At 41.0% G+C, this 19,854-nt stretch overlaps 1 protein-coding gene across 6 annotated transcripts in view; it reads left to right on the top strand.

The window, feature by feature from the left end:
- Positions 1-230: 230 nt before the first annotated feature.
- Positions 231-19,854, top strand: part of CHD8 (chromodomain helicase DNA binding protein 8) — a 64,986-nt gene continuing 45,362 nt past the window's right edge. For 3 of the 6 annotated variants that reach the window (XM_043983050.1, XM_043983055.1, XM_043983056.1), the window contains exons 1-2: positions 262-361; positions 10,126-10,213. The gene's annotated coding sequence lies outside the window, so the exon portion shown is untranslated. Of the gene's footprint in view, positions 362-10,125; positions 10,214-16,218; positions 16,321-16,546; positions 16,636-19,854 lie in introns of those variants that run through there. The other 3 variants (XM_043983053.1, XM_043983051.1, XM_043983054.1) reach the window with 3 other exon arrangements.

Consider the following 19,854-nt stretch of genomic DNA (forward strand, 5'->3'; position numbering starts at 1 on the left):
TAAAAAAGATGCTGAGGATTTCAAACCCTTGGTCCAGAGGTTCGTGACCAGAGTGCCACCTCATTTTGTTTTTAGTCAGGCACTGCCTAAGTCGCCTACGGACTCCTCGGCTTTCTAGGACCCCACCTTCCTTTCCCTCCAGAGACTTCCTGGATGGCGTTCACACTACCCTGCTAGATGAGTCCGGGTCCCCGCTACACCATTGGTTGTTGCAGAGAAAAGTGGGCGGGGTTCAGGGAGAATGGACTACCAGCAAGTTAGGTTGAAGCCGGGGCTGACCATGCTCTGCCAGAAGGCGCCTTGTTCTCTTAACTGGGTGAATTGAAACCCGCCCCGTAAAGAAAGCAGCAGGATATTTCAGGTAGGCTTCCCGCTTCCATCCCCGCGCCCCTCAGCTCTTCTAGGTGGATCTCAGGGGGTTTCCGAAATCTAAAGTTAATCTTCATCCAATTTCACTACCTAAACTCCACTCCCCTTCTCCTCTTTCCCCTCCTCCTCCTCCCCTCCCCCGTTATTAATGGGGGATCAGGTGCTACCGGGGGATGCTCCGGACTGAACCATTCTCCTTTGTGAGAGGCGTAGGGAGGGAAGTGGCATATCTGCAGGAAGGAGGGAGGTTAAACTGGGGGGTGGGGGGCGGGGAGCGCTGCACATTGCAGTTATTGCACTCTGTCTTGTATGGTTTGTGTCCTTGCATTACTGGGCGTGGTGTTGATTTGTAGCAGATCCTTCCTTCTGTCTTGTTCCCTTCTCTCCCTGAGAAAAAAACCTCCCAGTTCAGTTGGTCTCTCCGCACTGAGGTGGGAGGTTGGGTTATTATAAAAAGGTAGGTGAGGAGGGGGGAGGTTAGGTGTTGGGGGGGGGGCGGGAGAGACAGAGTTCTATATTCTGGTCTGATTGTGAGTCTTTAAGTAAAAGGGGGAGGTGGGCTACCTGTGTTTGGAGTGGGGGTAGAATGACTGGGGGCTTCAGCTTTGCGCCTGCATTGACAGGTCTGCGGGGCTCACGGATTTGTTCTCTGTTGCATTATGTAAACTCTCTCCCGGAGGAAGACCCCGCCCCCCCCACCACACACTGAATTCAATTTCTTTATTTACCTGTCTCTAGTGTCGCAGGAAATTTCCCTGCCCATTGCAGCGGCTGTGGAAATGCAGCAGCTGTAGGTTTTTAAAGGGGCAGCCACACGAGTGGATGAACTATTGAAAGGTGAGGCATGGGCTCGATTTCTTGGGTGGTAACTAAGAGTGAGCAAAGAAGTCATAGAATTAGTTCCTAGAACTTAACGTAATCCTTAAGACCAACGTAGATAAAAGTCCTGAATTGAGAGCCCTCAAGGCACATTTGGGCAGCTACATTAAAGGTTCTACTGCTTACTTACCAATCTTACCAGTGTCCATAAAGCATTCAGACCTTTTTATTTTCCCGAGCCCGTCATCTGTGACAGGAATGACTATGGATTATCAGCATTAGCTAATTGAGGACCGAGGGTATGAGAGTCTCTAGGATGCTAGAAGTTAAATTTGTTATTTTAGTACCAGCCAGTGTTAATGGTTTCCCCTCACTAATTTTGAAAGGGCCGCTGAACAGATATCAAAGGGAATTTTTTTTTTAAGGAAAAAAAAAAGATTATGGTCACTACCAGTGGTTCAGAATGTGGGAAGCTCTTTATTTTGAATATTTTAGAGTCATCCAGTTCCATAAGGGGAAAGAAGTTATGATAGGAAAAGAAACTGTTACTATTTGAGAGGCCCTTCTGTGTTTCAAGATTGGAATGCCAGAGAGCCTGCAAGGCAGGCTGAAGGACATTGGTGAAGTAATATATATGTCTCTGGGTGGTTGGGGGTGGGGAGAGTTTAAGACTGGAATAGCAAAGGAATGGTGGGTCAGGATAGAAGGGATTTAATGGAGCTGTATGTGGGAAGCTTACATGGTTCATTTCTGCCCTATATTTAGTTCTAGCTAGTGCATTTGTCCTTTTGATTTTGCCAGTGCTCAAATTGACAAAGTTCATTTAGATACTAAAGGAAAGGAAATGAACTTGCTGAGCTGGTTGTGAATCACTAGCAAACAGTCCCCGTATTCCTTTCTCTGCAGCCCTGCAGCGTGATGAGGTGGAGGTTTGTTGGCAGTGTGTTATCCATCACTGCAGACTATTGGTTGGGATAGGGATAATGGAATATTATTGTGCAGGAAGAGTAGTATACTGATAGTTGGCCCAGGAGACAGCGAAGGACTGAGGGAATAGTGTACTTCAGAGCACCTATGTCAGAGAGTTGTTATGAGGACCAAATAAAATAATATATGCAGAGCACTTCTGGAGTAAACCTTAAAGTCCTATATAAATGATAGTTATCTTTCTCAAAAGAGTCTTGTCAGTCTGCTTCTAACCCAAGTGTACTTACTGTTCAAGAGATCAAAGAATGAGAATTGTATTCCCTTGTAACTAGCAGGAGCCTATAAAGTGCTATGAGATACAGTATTGTCTATACTCTCCTAGAATTTATTTTCTCCCAAGCTGACATTAAAAAGCCTAAAATAGGGGTATTCGGAAAAAGGATCAATGACAGTCAATTGTTTACATCACTGGAATCCACTGAAGCAAACTTGAACCTCATAGGATTGATTCTGGAGATTTCCTGGACAAATTTCTTCAACCTACATAGAAGGGTCTACCTTTCTGAGATCTACCAGGAACAATTGCTCTAGGATTTGGAGAGAAGGAGAGATTCCTAATGGCATTTGACCTATTCTGAGACTGTTATGTTTTCCATGCATAGATTAATGTCTCTCTTAATGGGATAATTATGCAGTCCACACTGTTTTTTCAGTTATAGAGTTTTGCTTTATGATCATATCTTAGTTTAATTCCACTTCTTTCTATGGCCTTTTTCCCCTTAGTTGATTGGTTTACTCTCAATACCTTGCTGATGGCTATTTGACTATAAGGTACACATAACCTGTCTGTCAATTGCTTCTCTCAGATTTTGTTCCCTTAATTTTTTTTATTATAATTCATTGACATTTCTCTAATTTTTCTATGTCTTTCTGGTATCAAATGCCTACAACTGAAGTAGAATCTGAAAGATTATGAAGGCCTTCCCAGGAAGAAAGCCTTATAGCCTTATATAAAACCTGTATAGAAAGCCTTAACCTCAGTTGAAGTGTCTTTGGTACATGGTACCTAAGAGACATTTGTGTGTTTGCATGATGCTGTCTGTATTCTTATTTATCATTCCTTAAAATGTTATTTAGCCACCAACTATCTTCTGAATTAAAAAAAAAAAAGTTTTTTTGCTGCTCTCTCCTTTTTTTAAAAAACATGATTGTACCTACCCCCACAATAGAACCTCTCATAATAAATTAATACAGTCTAGGAAAACAAGTCAACACATTGGTTATGTTGCCACAGGAGACAAGACCCCTCTTGACTCTTCTCCAGCCTGGAGGACTTTCTCAATTGTCTTTGCTGGATCATTAGCCCTGTCCCATCTCCTAACTCTTTTTTTTTGGTGAGGCAATTGGGATTAAGTGACTTGCCCAAGGTCACACAGCTAGTAAGTGTCAAGTGTCTGAGGTCAGATTTGAACTCAGGTCCTCCTTACTCCAGGGCCAGTGCTCTATCCACTGCGCCACCTAGCTGCCCCTATCTCCTAACTCTTGATCTCTCTTTTTTACTCACCCTCTGTTGGTCATCTTATTCAGATTCCATTATAATCAATGTCAATTATATATCTGGTCCTTATCTCTCCAGAGTTCCAGTTATTTTAAAAGTCAAAATAAAACACATAGGACTACAAAGAAAAACTACTTATATTGTAATAGTTATAAAAATATTTTTTGAAAACAAGTTCATGGATCCCAGGTTAAGAACCCCTCCTCTAAATCCAAACTTCCTGATTCTTGTTGAGTGAACCAGCATCTTTCCAATCTCCCAGGTTCCCAACCTCAGAATAATTCTTCACTCTCCTCTCTCTCTTAATCCCCACTAGAAATATCTAGTGGTGCAGTGGAGAAATCAATGGGCCTGGAATCAGAAAGACCTAAATTCAGATGCATCCTCAGATGCTTATTGGCTTTGTTACCTTAGGCAAGTCACTTAACCTCTGTTTGCCTCAGTTTCTTCAACTGTACAATGGGGATAAAAGCAGCACCTATTTCACAGGGTTGTTGTGAAGATCAGACGAAATATTATTTGTAAAAGCACCTGGGGGGGAGGGGGACAGCTAGGTGGTGCAATGGATAGAGCACCGGCCCTGGATTCAGAAGGACCTGAGTGCAAATCTGGCCTCAGACACTTGACACTTGCTAGCTGTGTGACCCTGGGCAAGTCACTTAACCCTCATTGCCCCGAAAAATAAAAAACATAAACAACAGCAACAAAAAAGCACTTAGCACAGTGCCGGACATATAGTAGGAACTATGTAAAGGTTTATACCTCACACACACATTTATTCAGTTGTCATGTTGATTCTTCAAAATAAACCTTGAATTCACCATCCCTTTGTCTCAACTCAGAGAGCCACCATCTAGTTTAGGCCCTCATCACATAAGTAGTCTTCTTGCTTACAGTCTCTTCTTTCCATTTAACTGCCAAAATAACCTTCCTAAGCACAGCTCTATGTCACTTGCCCCTGTACAAGAATCTTAGCTCCCTGTTGCCCATAGGATAAAATGCAGACTCCTTTACTTGTCGAAGTCCTCACTATCTGGCCTACCATTCCAAACATATTTCATATTATGTCCCTTCATATGTTCTAATTAATGAATGAAAAAAGCATTTATTAAACATTATGTACCAAGCACCGTACTAAACATTGGAGATTTAAATACAAAAGTGAGGGGCAGCTAGGTGTCACAGTGGATAAAGCACCTGGAATCAGGAGGGCCTGAGTTCAAATCTGGCCTCAGACACTTGACACTTACTAGCTGTGTAACCTTGGCCAGGTCACTTAACCCTCACTGCCCCGAGGGAGAGAAAAAAAAAAAGTGAGACAGTCACTACCCTCAAGGTGCTTACATTCTAATAGGACAGAGACAACATGAATGGGGAGTAGTGACCAGTGCATCGATTTGTAATTTGGAAAGGGATGTCACATAATATAGTTAAGGTTCCAAAACTGGAAGAAGAGGGAATCAGTGGGTATATGGCCAACATACTAGAATAAGGCTGGGTGGTCAAGTGACTCATGATCAGAATCTACCTAGACAAAGTGGGCTGTGAGAGGCACTTGACAATCAAGACATTGGTCCCTAAGGCCTCAGTTCCAACCAAACTGGACCACTCACTGTTTATAAACTTGGCATTCTATCTCTGCTTGGGGACTTTGTACCATTTTGATCTTATCTGCCTCCCAAGTCTAGAAAGTCCTCCTTCACCTATTTGTCTTGGAATCCTTGGGGTTTTGTCAAGGTTCAGCCCAGAGACTGCTTTCCTTGGGAAGTTTTTCCTGATCTCCCCAGTTGTTAGTGTTCTTTTTCTCCCCTCAAGTTGTCTTGTTTTTCAGTAGAATATAAGCTCCTTGAAGCAAGGGCCAGTTTTCATTTTTGTCTGATCCCTAGTGCCTTGAGCATATTGGGAGCCTTAATTCATGCTTGTTGAATTCCTCTGATTCTCAATTGGTCAACATCATAAATGCAAATGCAGTCAACTCCAAATCATCTTAATTCTTGTTTTCAGGTGGCTTTTTAGGCCAAAATATTTGCATTCCCAAATTAGAAATGTGGCAAATGGCAATAAATCATAATTCATAGCTGTTTTATCTCTGTTGGAACAATGAAACTGTCTTTCTTAATCAGGGAAGAACGAACAGGAAGCTAGACAATTTTCCTGCTCATTATGAGTCGTGTTTTCAAACTGATTTTTCATTACTTCTTGACCTCTTGACATCATTAAACACTGTTTATCACTTTTTCCTCCTGGATATTCTCTCTCTGGATTTTTGTGGACACTGCTTTCTCTTTGTCCTCCTACCTGTCTGACTGACCCTTCCCAGTCTCCTTTGCTGGATCTTCATTTTGTTTGTGATGATGATATCACACTCATTAACTGTGAGTATACTCCAAGACTCTGTCTACAGCTCTCTTTCTATATTTTTTCACATGATCTTATAAGCTACCATGAATTCTATTGTCATCTCTACATAAATGATTTCCAGACCTATATGTCCAGCCTGTCTCCTGAATGGTAGTCCCTCACTGCCAACTGCTTTTTTAGGACATTTCAAACTGGATGTCAGATATAGGTATCTCAACTCATCACATCCAAAACAGAACTCATTCTTTCTCCTCTGATCCTCCAACCAACCCCTCTTCCCAACTACCCTTTACCATCTTACCAGTTACTCAGGTCTGTAAACTTAATGTCATCCTCAAATCCTCATTCTCAGTCATCCCATACGTCTATTCAATTACCAAGTCTTGTCCTCTCTGTCTTTACATCTCTAGTTTGCATTTCTTTCAATCCACTTTCCACTTTCTGCCATCAGCCTATTTCAGGTCCCATCAGCTCTCCCCTGGGCTATTGCATTAGTTTTCTAATTGGGTTCAGTGCTCAATGCCTTTCCGCACTTCAGTCCATCCTTCACTCAGCTGCCACAATGATTTCCCTCACCCTGACCCTGTCACTACCCGACTCCATAAACTTGTGTCTCCCTTTTACCTCAGTTGAAAGGTCCTTTGTTTGGTATTTAAATCTTCACAAGCTTTCACAGACTTTCTTGTCTTTTTACACTTTGTTCTCCTCTCAACTCTTCAATCTATTTGCTGTTCCCTGACTACCCATCTCTCTCATCTTGTTCCCCATGCCTGGAATGGTCTCCCTCCTCATCTGTGCCTCTTACAATCCCCAACTTCCTTAGACCATTTTCTTCTAAGAGAACTTTCTTGGTCTTCCCAGCTGCTATAGGCTTCCCCATTACAAGGCAGTTATTACCATTGGACCTAGACCTGGAGATAAGAAGACCCAAGTTCAAATCTGGCCTCAGATACTTATTACCTATGTGACCTAGGCCAATCATTTAGCCTCCGTTTTCTCATCTGTAAAATGGAGATAGTAATAGCCCCTATCTCTCAGGGTTATTATAAGGATAAAATGAGCTATTTATAAAATACTTTGCAAGAACTATATGAAATGCTAACTCTTTTATAGCTCTTATGAAATGCTCTGTATTTTTTATGTATCCTTTTATCTATATATTGTCTTTCCAACGAGAATGTAAATTACTTGAGAGCAGGGACCATGATTTTGCCTTTTCCCATAACCCCAACACTCAGCACAGGGTTTAATAAATGCTTATTGACTGTTTGAATTTTCAAAATATCAAAATTACCCATATTCAAATGTGAGGGCAAGGACACTCATGAGTTCTTTTTTTAAATAGTAACTGAATCATCCATACTATTACTTCCTTTCTCTATTATGGATAAAGAAATGAGTGCCTTAGTATGAAAGATCTTCATGAGTTTGCTGTAGATGAAAAAATTCATTTCCTGGAGGCCAACATTCTGGTAATGAGACTATCTGAACTTAATGAGGCTGACCTTATTTTCTTAAATAAAATAAAATGCTTAGCTATTACGTTTATTAGATAAAAGTATTTAGTATCACTCTTCTCCTTCTTCCCCTGACACAGTAGCACACTAAATGTAGAAGTTCTAATTCTCTTGGTAAGAAGAATATCTCAGACATTGCTTCACAGTTTACAAACCACTTTACATTCATTATCTCATTAAAGCATCAAAACTTCCTGTGAGATAAGTGCAACAGATATTATCACCATTTTACATATGATGGAACTTAGCCTCACGGAGGTTAAATGACCCCCACGTTGTCACACAGCTCACATGTGTTCTAAGCAGGATTTGAAGCCGTGTTTTTTTTTCTTGCTATCCATTTCACTACTCTCAATATACCTTCCCTATCTTCTTACATTTCTTTATTCCCAGGGTCTTATTCTCCTGGGCTTATATCAGAATAACTCTCTGAGAAGAACAAGTTAAGTACAGCAATTTTTCATTGTTTTGCCTCCCCCTCACCCCCCTCCCAAAGATGTTTAAGTACTATAAAAATCTTTTAGAATCTCTCACAAATTCTGAGAAACACAAAATTTCAGAATTGGAAGGGAATTACTATTCCTAGTCCTTCTTATTCCTTCCTATGGGACAGCCTATTCCTTATAACTAAGACTTTTTCTTCTTATTACACGAACATGTATAAGCTTCCTCATTTCTTCCATGTTTAACACATTTGCTGCTGTTTTCATTCCTTTGTGACACAGCGGAAAAATATTTTTCCAAGATTTAAGGATATAATAATTTGTTTTTAGTTGCCTTCGCAGGAACAATAACCAATTATTTATATAGTAATTTTTGCTACTCAGATGAACATTTTGATTCAGAGCAATGGAATTTTGTGACCTAAAGATGCTATTCCCTGGAGAGGAGTGTAAATAAATTGTGTGAATGGATGAGAGTGCAGGAATTTCTGAAAATCCACCAACTAAGATGTATCAATACTCAGTTATCAATCACTTTATAGGTCTTCAGTATTCCATATGGTAGTACATCATGCTTTCTTGCATAAAACTTCCCAAATCATCATTTTGCATCTCTTATCTTCCGTGTACCAAATGTTTAAATGATGAGGGACAAGGAGACAATTGAGGCAGAAGAATCTGATCATGTAAACAGCCAAGTGACATCTAGTCTAATCCGATGAAGAATTATATTTGACATACAAGCACTGTAAAATTAACCAAAGGCCTGTGGAATAGATGGATTCACAAGGTCACATGAATCAACATTAATGCCATCATTATAATAAATATGAGTAGGTCACATTTATATTGTGTTCTAAAGTTTGCTAAGTGCTTTCATCTCAAATATAAGTAATGCAAATGTTTATCTCCTTTTTGTGCATGAGGAAACTGAAGCTTAGAAATATAAAACATCTTTCCACTAAATCACACAGCTAAGTGTCAGAGCTAGTGTTTGGACCCAGGTTATCTCCTGACTCCACATCCAATGCTCTTTCTACCACACTCAGACATACATATGACCTGTGCTAGAAACGAGTGTTTGAGTTCTCTGATACTGCTTAACACTTATCCTGCTGTTCACCCCTCTTTCCTCCACTGGGGTCCCTTTTATAATTGACTACAATAAACACTTCTGGTGAAAATTCTGTGGAATCTTTCCCATTATAGAAGTGTTCATTCGAAATATTAGATCTGTCTGAAGAATTCTGTACTGACCTCTAGTGGAATATCAATGGAAGGCTGTTGTACCTATGTTATCTCTGATCATGCTAGCACCCAGATTTTTTTCCCCATTACACACAGCTTGGTTTTTTTTAAGTATATAGTATGGGGGCAGCTAGGTGGCACAGTAGATAAAGCACCGGTCCTGGATTCAGGAGGACCTGAGTTCAAATACAGCCTCAGACACTTGATACTTACTAGCTGTGTGACCCTGGGCAAGTCACTTAACCCTCATTGCCCAGCAAAAAAAAAAAAAAGTATATAGTACATTCAGCATATTAGTTCCAAAGTTAATTGTTGGTACTTCCTCTTCTTTACACTTTTTAAAATTCTTCATTCATTCATTCTTTTTTTTTTGCATAATTGTCATTAATTCCAATTCTCCCATCACTAAAAATAATTTTTAAAAAAAACTCCCTTATGACCAATAAACCTATTCAAGCTAAACAATTACTCATATTGTCCAAAAATGTATCTCATTTTTCTCCTCTGGTCACTTGTTTGTCAAGAAGTAGAAAGTATGATTTATCATCGAGTACCCAGAATATTTGTAGAAAGAGCACTAGACTGTAGGAGTTATATGGTTTGGGTCATTCAGCTTTACCATTAGCTGGGTGTGGAAGCAAGTCAACTTACTCTTTTTCCCCAGATGTTAGGAAAAGGATAAGTTTCTTTCACCTTACTTGTTAGGATAGTAATTAAAGGATAATACCATGGCAAAACACATTGACTCCCATAGAAAGGAAAGAAACACTTGGTAAACCTTGGAAATAACTTTATTTTCAATCATAAATACTTGAATCAACTCACAATTTTTATTAGCCACACATTTTCTAGGACTGATTTTTTGCTACTTGCTCCTTTATAGCATTTAGGATGCATCGTAATTCACCTTTGAACATAAATGTCTTCAAATGTTACAGAGAAAACAACCTCTCATACTCAGACCAGGGAAGGTAAGTAGAAGTTAACATTTTTGATCATTGACTACTCAGATAGATATTAACCCCATAAAATTTTAGATGTTTTGAGCTAAGTTAAATGAATATTATGATTCTTATTAATTATTGGCATTATAATTATAATCTCTCTGGACCTCAGTTTCCTCTAAATTTAGAAGTTTGAGCTAGATCTTCCAATTCAGAAATGATATGATTTGTTCTCCAAGTCCTATTGTACTTTCAGATCACTAGGCTTAGATTGTTCTGTTTGATCAGTACTCATAGTATAAACCTTGTGGAACAAGAATTCTTAACCCAGGGTCTGTGAAGGTGTGTGTGTGTATAGATAGTTAACTATATAATTGATTTCTTTTGCAATACCATATATTTTATTTTATGCATTTAAAAACATTCTAAGAAGGGGTCCATGACACAAGAACTGTTAACCCCTTCCACAGAGTTATTTTTAACCTTGAGGTAGCTAGGTGATACAGTGGATGGAGCGTTCCATCTGGTGGCAGGAAGACTTAAGGTCAAATTCACACTCAGACACTTTTACTAGATGTGTGACTCTGAGCAAATCACTTAACTTCTATCTGCCTCAGTTTCCTCATCCTCAAAATGGAGATAATAGTACCATCTTCTTCTGAGGGTTGTTGTGACCATCAAATGAAATAATAATTGTAACACACTAAGCACAGTGCCTGGCACATACATAATAAGAGATATATAAATATTACCTGTTATCATTAATATTATTATTATTAAAGGGCTTAGCACAGTGCCTGGCACAGTGGATGCTATATACATGCTTGTTTCTACTTTCCTGAGGGATTTGGAGCTGGTAAATAATAATAAATATATAGGTATGTCTACATATAGGTATAATATGATATGCTCCCTTTTTTGGGGGGGGTTGGGGGTGAGGCAATTGGAGTTAAGTGATTTGCCCAGGGTCACACAGCTAGTAAGTGTTAAGTGTTTGAGGCTAGATTTGAACTCAGTTCCTCTTGACTCCAGGGCCGGTACTCTATCCACTGAGCCACCTAGCTGCCTTGGTATAATATGATATGACCCAACTGTAACTAAAAATTAATTTACAAAAAGAACTCAGCAGTAGAGTTGGATGGGGCCTTGGAATTAAGAAAATTACCATATGAAAAAAATTCCTCCTTTACTGCCTACTTTCTTTTTTTTTTCCTTCTTTTTTTGGTGGGGCTATGGGGGTTAAGTGACTTGCCCAGGGTCACACAGCTAGTGTCAAGTGTCTGAGGCCGGATTTGAACTCAGGTACTCCTGAATCCAGGGCTGGTGCTTTATCCACTGCGCCACCTAGCTGCCCCTACTGTCTACTTTCACAAACTATTTTTAGGTCTAAGAGTTTCTGTAGCCACTCAGGGCTAGAAGGATTCAAATCTTGACCATCAGTTAAATATGTAATAGGTTCTTACTACGTGTCTAGTATTCTTAAGATTTTGGGAGAATATAGATTTACATAATAGCATCTCTGCCCTCTAGGAGTATACAGTTTAGTTTGAGCAATTCAAGACAATATACATGAAACAATCAGAAAATAATATAAGATGGTGCATGCATATGACAAAATACTCAATTAAATGTTCAGATGTCCAAAAGCATAGAACTGATAGACACCTTAAGATCATGAGCCAATAGGCTGAAGTTATAGAGGAAAATTTTGAACTGGATTGTGAACAATTAGTTTCCTTTCTGGTTCTCTCTGGACTCAGGTCAATCCTTCAAGACTTTAAAGGAAAAGATTCCAATATTGGCTTTTCTTCTACCCCTTTGACCTATTCCTTTGGCTTCTCAGCCCAATCTGTGCCTTGTTCTTATGTCATAAGAAGTTGTTTAAGGAGGTGGTTTCCAAACTTTTGTCACCAAGATTCTAAATTGAGGCTACAGCTTAAAGGGGAACTGAAAAGGGGAGTATTTACTTTTTAAATAATTAAAATTTTAAAGTGTACCTATAACAGTGACCATTACAATGATAAACAGCCCTTTTACTTTTAGGCTATGCGTTTGACCTACTTCCCTATCCTTGCCTATCTCTCCTTTTCTTTGGTACCAGAAACAAAGATGATGGATCTGCCCCAAGGGAAGTGATAATTAGTTGGTACTTCTTTAAAATTTTATTGCTGGTAAGAGGAGGCAAAATTGTCTTAATAATAGTCCATTGGGAGGAAGTCTAGTCCTAGAACTGGCACATGCGCATGGGCATGTGCGCTTATAAACACACACACACACACACACCCCTCTATTAGACCACCTCTGACCATAAAGGGATTGCAAGTCACTTAACTTTTCAGTGCCCCAGGAAACTTTTCATATGACTGAAAGTCACAGATGTGGTGCCAATCTGCATTAGTGAGGAGAATTTCCATACCACAGGTCCCCTATAGTGATGAAATCATAGATCCAAATAACAACAAAATACATGTGGTGTTTCTTTGAAGCTGACTCTTAGGTAGTCATCTACATGTCAGTGGCCTAAGTGAGGTTAGTTACTATTTTTCTCAAATCATAAGGACAAATGATTTTCTATTCATTCATGTGACTGTTACTATATGAACAAGACATGATGGGGGATACAATGATATAAAAGGCTTAGGTTTTACCTTAGAGAAACTTAAATCTATACATCTAGCCTTCATCTCTTCTGAACTCCATTAGTCCCTTAACAGGTGCCTGTTGGACATCTTCACCTGGAGACTCAGTGTGTCCTAAAGGGAACTGGTTATATCACCTTCCCCCACCTCCAGCTATGTGTCGAAGTAGATAGAATACTGGGCCTGGATTTGGGAACACTCATCTTCCTAAATTCAAATGTGGCCTCAAGCACCTAGTACCTGTGTGACCCTGGGCAAGTCACTTAACCCCATTTGCCTCAGTTTTCTCATCTGTAAAATGAGCTGGACAAGGAAATGGCAGTCCGCTCCATTATCTCTGCCAAGAAAACCCCAAGTGGGGTCATAAACAATTGGATATGATTTTTAAAAAAGACTGAACAACACCTCACCTCAATCTTATCCCTCTTCCTAGGAAGTCCAATGGCAGCTAGGGGTCATAGTGGATAGAGTTGCCAGGCCTGGAGTCAGGCAAGACCTAAGTTCATATCCAGCCTCAGACACTTACTGTGTGACCCTGGGCAAATCACTTAAACCTTTGTCTGTATCAGTTTGCTCAATTGTAAAATGGGGAGAATAATAGCATCTATCACTCATGGGTGTTATGAGATTCAAATGAGATAATATTTATAAAGAGTCTAGCACAGGGGCAGCTAGGTGGCACAGTGGATAGAGCACTGGCCCTGGAGTCAGGAGGACCTGAGTTCATATCCGGCCTCAGACACTTAACACTTACTAGCTGTGTGACCCTAGGCAAGTCATTTAACCCCAATTGCCTCACCAAAAAAAAAAAAAAAGTCTAGCACAGTGCCTGGTACATAGTAGGCAGTTAATAAATGCTTTTTCCCTTTGCCTTTCATTCCCCTAACTTTTCTATTTCTCTTGAGGGTACCACTGTCCTAGGCATCCCTGTTACCAACCTCTGAGTTATCCTAAACTATTCAGTCTCTCTCACCCCACATGTTCATCCATTTGCTGCATCTTATTCAATCTACCTCCATAACCCTCACATCCTTCCCTTTCTTTTCACTTACTTTCATCATGTCTTGCCTGAATTATTGCAATTGCCTCCTAATTGGTCTCCCTGCCTCCAGTCTCTTCCCTCTCTAATCCATCCTTCACACAGCTACCAGATCGATATTCCTAAAATGTAGGTCTGACTGTATTGCTCCCTATTACTTATAAGATAAAATACAAACTCCTTTTTATGTTATTTAAAGCCCTTTACAAGCTGGCTCTAGTTTGTTTTCTAGACTGATTTCATATCTCTTACCCCCCCCCCCCCAGCCCTTCACAAGCTTTACCTTCTAACCAAATTAGAGCATGACATTGCAAGTCCCGATTTCATGTCTTTACACTGGCCATTCTCCTTGCCTAGAATGCTTTCCTTTTCATGTTTACCCCCTTGAAATCCCTGACTTCTTTCAAGGTTCAGGGCAAGTACCACTTCTGACTCACAGCCTTTTCTGATTCTCCCACTTTTCCCTCCCCATTCTCCAGTCAAAATTACTTTGTGTTTACTTTGTATATAGTTTGTGTTTACTTTCTCTTCCGATCCTGTGGAGCCAGAAATTACTTCAGAGACTTCAGTATACTTGTTAGTATCCATGTACATTTCCCTCAGTGGAAGGTAGGCTCCTTAAGGGTAAGGACGGTTCAGTTTCTGTCTTTGTATCCCCAACCCTTAGCACAGGGCCTGACACATTTTAAGTAGTTGAGAAGAGGAGAGTGGGGAGGGGAGAGGTCTGTTTTGTACTTGGTGAGTGTGAGATGTATATGAGACATCCAGTTTGAGATGCCCAATAAGAAGCTGGAATTTTGAGTGAAGGTCAGGGGAGGAGTTACAGCTAAATAAATAGAGCTGAGAATCATCTGCATAGAGATGATAATTGAATCCTTGGGAGGTGATGGATTACTGAGGGAAGATTGTGTAGGGGAAGAAGAGAAGAGGACTCAGGACCAAAGCTTGGAGGCTACTCATGGTTAGTAGGTGTGACTTGGTTGAGCTTATCAAACAGATAGGAAGAGAATCTATTCTGTTCATTCCAGGCACTGTTCTGGGCACTGGTGACACCAAGACAGAAATGAATCTTGGCTCTCAAAGAGCTTACCAACAAAATATATTGTGACAGTTTAATCTGCAAAACTTGCTAATGAGCTTATATACTATATTTTGGGAGGTAAGGAAAGGAGATAGTGGAAGTATTAGTGATGATTCGGGTTTGAGCCTGGGTGGTAAGACAAAAGGAGGAGGAGCAATCAACACAAATAGGATTGATGTGCTTACATTTATTAAGTGCCTACTAGGTGCTAAACACTATGCTAAACCCTTTTTGTGTATAATTTCTTTTAAGTCTCACTACATCCCTGGGAGTTAGATGCTATTATTCCCATTTTACAGTTGAGGAAACCAAGGAAGATAGACTCTAGGCCCTGTACTCAATGCATTACGCCTCCTAGCTGCCAGTAAAGCCCTAAAACTAGCTTACTAATACTCTAATATGTAGAAGAAATAATTAAGTTTCTAGAGGGAAATGTGCTGAGTTTTGGGCTATAGTTTCTGGTGATATAACCTAGCTGGAGAGTGAAGTGTTAACTGATATATAAAGAGCAGAGAGGCCTGTTTTCTGTCATTCTGTGGTTGGCCAAAGTGTCACTAGATGAAAGGATTTGCTTGATAAATAGGTTCTGCACATAGTAGGTACATCAGTGTTTGCTGCATTGAATTGTGTCGGAGGTGAGAAGTGGAAAGGGTTTTTGGTGGGTCAGGGTGGCATTGCATTTCCAGGACACTGCAGAGGAAGGGTTGGGGGGCTTTAATTGGCGCGGCTGAGTACCAATTTGGCTGGTGGCAGAGAGGCCCAAGCCTCCGAGTAAGGGCTGCCACTGCAGCAAGGGGGCCGACTCACCCAGCTAGGGAGGGGAGCCCTGGGGCAGGGACCAAGAGTCTAAACTAAGCAGGGCTAGGGGAAGTGGAGAACAGGGTCGGGGTGCGGGGCTGGCCGGCCCAGGCTCCAGAAGGCCCCGGACCCGGAGGGGGCGCCGCGGCGCCGGCGAGGACCCCTCCCTCCGGAGTCATCCCTTGCCCGCCTTCTAAGTAGAATACAGAAAGGAGTCGAGGGGATCAAGAATTGAATCTCCAGAACTTGTTTCTCGCAGGGAAAAGAGGAGGCCGCAACCCTACTTCTTGGGCCAGGCTCATTTCTCACGCGAACCGCAGGCTTCGCCTTGGCCCTGGAAACCGGATAGGCCTCTTCATGCGCTCTCAACCTAACCCGGAGGGGGAGGGGGGGGAAGTCTCTCTAGTCCCGCCCCTCGCCTTGGTCGGTGTCGTTGTCGGTGTGCTGAGTGACGGGTCGTATCCACCAATGGGGACGAGGGGCGGGCGGGAGCAGCACGTTAGGCTGCGCAGGAGGAGGGGAACTGGTGCTGGAGAGACAGCAAGAGGGGCGAACCGGCCCCCCGCGGCCGCTGCAGGTAAAGCGGCCTCTCTACCCCGCGGGGTGCGGCGCGGCCCGTCCGCCCTTCTCTTTTCCTTTCCTTCTCTCTGTCGCTCCCTCTCGCTGTGTTGAGCCTCACATCCGCAGCCCCCGCCCGAAGATCGCTCTCGCCCCCGGGCATCCTCCCCCTCCCGCATCTTCCTGTGCTGCTCGTCCCCGCCCCAGAGGGCTCCCCGCCGGCCCCCTGCCCCAAATGCACGTCTCCCCGGTCCCTTTTCTGGAGGCCTTTCGCCAGAGCTCCCCTCCTCCTGCTCTGCGGCCCCGCTGGCACCACCCCTGGCTGCTTGTGCAGGTAATATCTCCGTCCCTCTTCCTCCCCTGGCCTCGCTTCCCACTCATTGAAACCCCCACTTCCTCAGCCCTTCCCTGCCCCCAACCCAGGACCTCCTTTCGGTACTTTCTCCTTGTCTCCTAAATGTCTATGGACATACCTATGCATATAGTTCTTGCTTATTGCGTTTTCCGTGTTTATTAGAGGGGGCTCAGATTACTTCAGTCTTCATCGCTCTGCTCAAAGATATCCCTATCAATCTAAGATTTGGGGTTGTTAAATGCTCTCAATTTGTAGGTAGAGAAACTGAGGCAGTGGCTTGTCCAAACCTGGTGCAAACTGTTGCAGAGGCAAGGAATGGGACCCAGATAGCTTGGCTTCCAGTAATCATCGGCTTATACTCTTATGTTCTCAAGTTAATTTCTCCTGTTTTATGCACCCTATCTTTCTATCATTTTATCTCAATTATTGAGGAGTACGAGAGTATTCCTTGACTATATGAGGTACCTTTCCTCTAGAGAAATCAAAACATTGTGTAGTTTCCATTGTTGAAGGTTGTTGGATCAGAAATTTCTTGGGTGCAAATTTTGTGGTTCTCCACTCCCCCGCCCCAGTATAATATTTAGTTTTAAGATGCCTTTTAGATTATTTTGGTGATTTGATTTAATTTTGAAATTACAAATTCTTCTGTGGCTTAAGGGGATTTATCATTAAGTTGTTTCTTCCCAGTACATATGTATATCCATAAATAGATATTGTGTATATATTTATGTATGCAACATATATATGCATACACACAATACCATCTAGTCCTGTTCATTATCTAACATCCTTTAGAATTTTGAAGGTTAAAATGTCAAGTTAATACTTAGAATAGTTGATTCTCTTCTGAATCTATGAACAGTTGTTTAAATTAGTTTCATGATATTTTTGAAAAGTGCATGGTAAATGTGGCATTGTCCTTTGCATTTTTTAAGAAGTCAGTAGGAATAAAGAAAGATTATAGCTGTACTGTGTTTACATTAGTGTCAACCATTTGTCTTTCAGGCAACTGAAACTCAGTCTTTCTGATTTCCTCTAGCCTGTACTGGGAGGTATGAAGAAGTTGAAAGGGAAATGTGTGGAGTAAAAAGTACAGGAACAAATCTGTCTTCCCTGCAGTGGGACAGGTAGAGACTGGAACAGAAATGGGAGCAGGAGAGGGAAAGGGAAGCATGAAATGAGGGCAAGGTAGTTGAGAATCTGGGTCTTAATAAAACCAGGATCAGCCAGAATAAAAGTGTAGAAGTTGCACCAAAGTGCCTAGTTTATATTTCTTCTGAGTGCTTAGTCTCCAAGGTGGAGGAATAATTGTCCAGGCATCTTATTCTTTTCCGTAATTAAACTCATCTTTTTAAAGGGACAGCTACTGCTGGCCTACATAAAATATTCCTCTAGAGGTGGCAGTATTTAGAGTTTGTAGACCTTCAGCCCAGGGTTTTGACACCAGCTGCCAGTCTGTTCCTCCAGAAAAAGACCCTGGATGGGAATTGACACTTTATTATCTAATTGTGTTTTGCTTTTGTTTTCCCTGATAGAAAAAAGTTAGAATTATGGAAAGTAACTACCTGAGCTTTGTGTCTTCTTTTTATCACATATAATTCTGTTTTGTACTGTAATCCTAAACTCTACATTTTCTTCATTTTGAAATTCTTTGCAATGTTTGATCCATTTGGACAGTAACTTCACCTTAGATGGTAATCAAATACTTTGTGGGTTTTCTATCTCATTTGAAAATCATTGGAGGTTAAAGAGAAGGTTAAACTATGAATGGTTCTGAGCCTTGTTGAATTTGTGGAGTTTAGCTAGTAGAAGCTTCATGCTGCTTCTGTAAACCAGAAATTGTAAGGAAAGAAGCTGGAGATATGTTGGGAACAAAATCGATCTTATGAAGTAGAGAGGAACAAGAAGTTGGGAATTAGTGGTAGGCGTGAAATAAACCAGAAGGGTGAGAAGCAGAATAGATGAAATAAAGTGAGAGGTTAAGCTGAATGGTAGGACTGAGTAAAAAGGGACATTTTAGTGTAATGTGGCACTGATTTAGAAGTGTTGCGTCTTCTAAATCTGGCAAGTCCAGGAGAGAGTTTGTTGGTTACAGAATGTATCGTGTGGGGGCAGGTAGGGGCACAAGTTATTGAGAGCAAATTGCTTGAGTCAAATGAGTGTAGAGAAATTATTTACAATCATATTTCCTTTATTTTCAATACTTAAGAAATGAGGCATCAGGGCAGCTAGATGGAGCAGTGGATAGAGCACCAGCCCTGGAGTCAGGAGTACCTGAGTTCAAATGCGGCCTCAGACACTTAACACTTACTAGCTGTGTGACCTTGGGCAAGTCACTTAACCCCAATTGCCTCACCAAAAAAAAAAAAAGAAATGAGACATCTCTCTAAGGTTGATACTAGGTAAAAAGAAGAATGATAATAAGGAATTATGATTAAAGGACCAACCTGCTAACAGTAACAGGGAGAGCTGGTTCAAAAGATTTATGAATTACTTTCAGTTTGCAAACTAGAGGACAGGAAACAAGAACTTTTCTTTGTATCATACTTAAATCATACATCTTAGTAGCAGAGCTGAAAGGGAACTTCTACAACATCTAGGTTCCCCCACACACACACCCCCACACACCCCTTACTTTACACCAAGGCTCAGAGAGGTTATGTGACTTGAGCAGGGTTAACACAGCTAGACTGAGAGGTGGGATTTGCACCTAGGCAAGTCACTTAACCCCAATTGCCTCACCAAAAAAAATCCCAAACCCACCATATTCTCTTGATAATGATGAAGATAAGAGTCTAATGGATGGATATTTATAAAAATATAAATTGCCCAGATTAACAGAAGAATAGCCCCATTTTAGAAAAAGGAAATTGAACAAGCCACCAACAAAGTCCCTAAGAAAAAATCTCCAGAGCCCGGTGGATTTACAAGTGAATTCCTCTAAACATTTAAAGAAGAGAAGAGTATATATTATAGAGTAGGACATAACTATGAAGAATAATGAGCATGAATGCTTACATAGTAATATTGACTCAACCTCCATAGTGATTTTGCTAAATAAGGAACATTTGATTCCATCACCCAAAATACCCTAAATTCTACTTTGGTATCACAGTGTCTTTCACTAAGTCAGTTAATAATGTTTGGATTGAATTCATTAATTGTTGGGTAGGCACAAAATAAAGAGAATGTTGAAGT

The sequence above is a fragment of the Dromiciops gliroides genome, chromosome 2, assembly GCF_019393635.1.
Source record: "Dromiciops gliroides isolate mDroGli1 chromosome 2, mDroGli1.pri, whole genome shotgun sequence".
Taxonomy (NCBI): Eukaryota; Metazoa; Chordata; class Mammalia; order Microbiotheria; family Microbiotheriidae; genus Dromiciops; species Dromiciops gliroides.